Source organism: Sinocyclocheilus grahami, unplaced genomic scaffold (assembly GCF_001515645.1).
Source record: "Sinocyclocheilus grahami isolate Dianchi unplaced genomic scaffold, SAMN03320097.WGS_v1.1 scaffold959.1, whole genome shotgun sequence".
Classification (NCBI taxonomy): Eukaryota; Metazoa; Chordata; class Actinopteri; order Cypriniformes; family Cyprinidae; genus Sinocyclocheilus; species Sinocyclocheilus grahami.
The window spans coordinates 488828-491324 of NW_015506138.1; the positions used below are offsets into that span (position 1 = coordinate 488828).

Genomic DNA, 2497 nt, shown 5'->3' on the forward strand with positions numbered 1-2497 from the left:
AACGCATCTCTTCCATCTTTATTTGACCCTCTTACTCTAGCACTCTCTATTTTAATTCTATTTTATCTATTTGTTTTATATTAAGAAAACACTTGACCCTCTAACACTTGCACTCTCTATTCGTTTTCTAACTGCTTGCTTTAACAAAAAAATCCTCTAACATTAGCCTTCTCTATTCTTTTTCTATTCTATCTACTTTAGGGCTGTCACGATTCGTCGATTCTATTCGACTATTCGATATTAAAAAAACATCGACTTCATATTACCTGCGTCGACTAACCGGCAAAATAACGGAAGTGCCGCATTTCACGGACGAGAATCCATAAAACATTATTAGACTGTTTTCCAAGGCTGCATGATATATTATAATTAAGCATAACTGAATTCACAAACGCTACGATTTAATTAAGTAATTATATGCAATGCAGTTATAGGCGTGTAGGTTAAGTACGTGCGGCACACAGCAGCACAGTAGCTCCACAGGAACTGATATCATTTACATACACGTGTGGAGCGTCTCAAACTCCATCTCTGCATGTTGTTGTGAGTTTGGGTTTATTATAACGTTCATCTGGGAACGCAACGTGCGCCATTTCATCAGATTTGTAAGGTAAATCATTTATAAATCCACGCAAACACAGGAGAATACATCATTATCTCGCGGTTTCAAAATAAAAGCTCAAACCCTCACTCTGAGTTTACACGTTTTGATGTCCACATATTCTTTTAATTACAGTGGCTATAGCATTTCTGTCCTAAATAAATGGCCAAATATTAAAGACTAAGTGGCCATTTGAATGAAATGATGCTTGGTTAATATTAAACAAGTATTAGCTCGCACAGCAATGTGTAAAAACAATCATCAGGCTGTTGGCGCCCTCTGCAGGCCTTTGTTGTAATGCGTACTGTACATTAGCTCTATTCACTGATCCTTAATAGAGATTATATTATCTTATAATTGTATATAGATCAGTGGCTCGATTACATTATAATACAGTATTTTAACAGTTTTGTTCAATAAAACCATATGATTTCTTGCTTTTGATACTTTATTTGAACTAATTATTATTGCCTCATTGCTATTATATATGTATTTTAAGTCCATTTAAAGGCTATTGTTTACTTATCCTACATCTATTTTTATTACCACAAAAATTTATTATTAATTATATTTTATTATTAGTAGACCAGAACACGTGGACATGTTGTCATTCTTACACTATAATACTGAACTTTGATTTCAGTGAGATGGACACTTGCTTCTTGCACTCTCTGTTGCACTTTACTTTTGCTTTAAAAAAGGATTTCATAGAAATTTGGAGTTTCAATACTGAAGTCCTCTGTTCATTTTTTCATCATGCTGGAGATGTCTGTTTAAATCTGAGTACTGTTAACGCTATTATATATTTTTAATAATAATAACATTTTAATACTTGATTCTAGTGGACTCTAAACATTGCATTTATTTAATGTGAAAACCCAACTGTTGGGGTTAATTGAAACATATTTTTCACCTTTGTAGTTGCACTCACAGCTGTAATGAACAGAAGCCCAGAACATGTGGATATATTGACATTAAGAACATGCTGACTTTCTCAGACTTTTGTAATAATTTTTCTTTTTATTTCATTTTTATTAGGTTTGTTTACATTTTTACTCTTTTAGTTTTACATTTCGTCAATGGCTTGTTTACATTTATACTTTTTTATGGTACACTACTGAATGGCAAAGTTGCAAGTTTAATAAAATGTTCTTTAAAATGGCTGATTTTTTGTGTGGGAAATTAATCATTTAGATTGATTGATAGATTAATCGAAATAAAAATAGTTGTTAGTGGCAGCCCTAATCTACTTGTTTTCTTTTTATTTTATGTGTGTGTGTGTCTCTGCGTGTGTGTCTCTGCGTGTGTGTCTCTGCGTGTGTGTCTCTGTGTGTGTGTCTCTGCGTGTGTGTCTCTGCGTGTGTGTCTCTGCGTGTGTGTCTCTGCGTGTGTGTCTCTGCGTGTGTGTCTCTGCGTGTGTGTCTCTGCGTGTGTGTCTCTGCGTGTGTGTCTCTGCGTGTGTGTCTCTGCGTGTGTGTCTCTGCGTGTGTGTCTCTGCGTGTGTGTCTCTGCGTGTGTGTCTCTGCGTGTGTGTCTCTGCGTGTGTGTCTCTGCGTGTGTGTCTCTGCGTGTGTGTCTCTGTGTGTGTCTCTGTCTGTGTGTGTGTGTCTCTGTGTGTCTCTGTCTGTCTGTGTGTGTGTGTGTGTGTCTCTGTGTGTCTGTGTGTCTCTGTGTCTGTGTGTGTGTGTGTGTCTGTGTCGGTGTCTGTCTGTGTGTGTCTCTGTGTCTGTCTCTGTGTGTGTGTGTGTGTGTCTCTCTGTGTGTGTCTCTGTCTGTGTGTGTGTGTCTCTCTGTGTGTGTCTCTGTCTGTGTGTGTGTGTCTCTCTGTGTGTGTCTCTGTGTCTGTGTGTGTGTGTCTGTGTGTGTGTGTGTGTCTGTCTGTGTGTGTGTGTGTGT

The 2497-nt window shown here is 37.4% G+C and overlaps 1 protein-coding gene across 1 annotated transcript in view; it reads left to right on the forward strand.

Moving 5' to 3' along the window:
- ccdc171 (coiled-coil domain containing 171) overlaps positions 1-2497 on the forward strand; it is a 39314-nt gene that overhangs the window by 7087 nt on the left and 29730 nt on the right. The gene's annotated exons all lie outside the window — the stretch shown is intronic.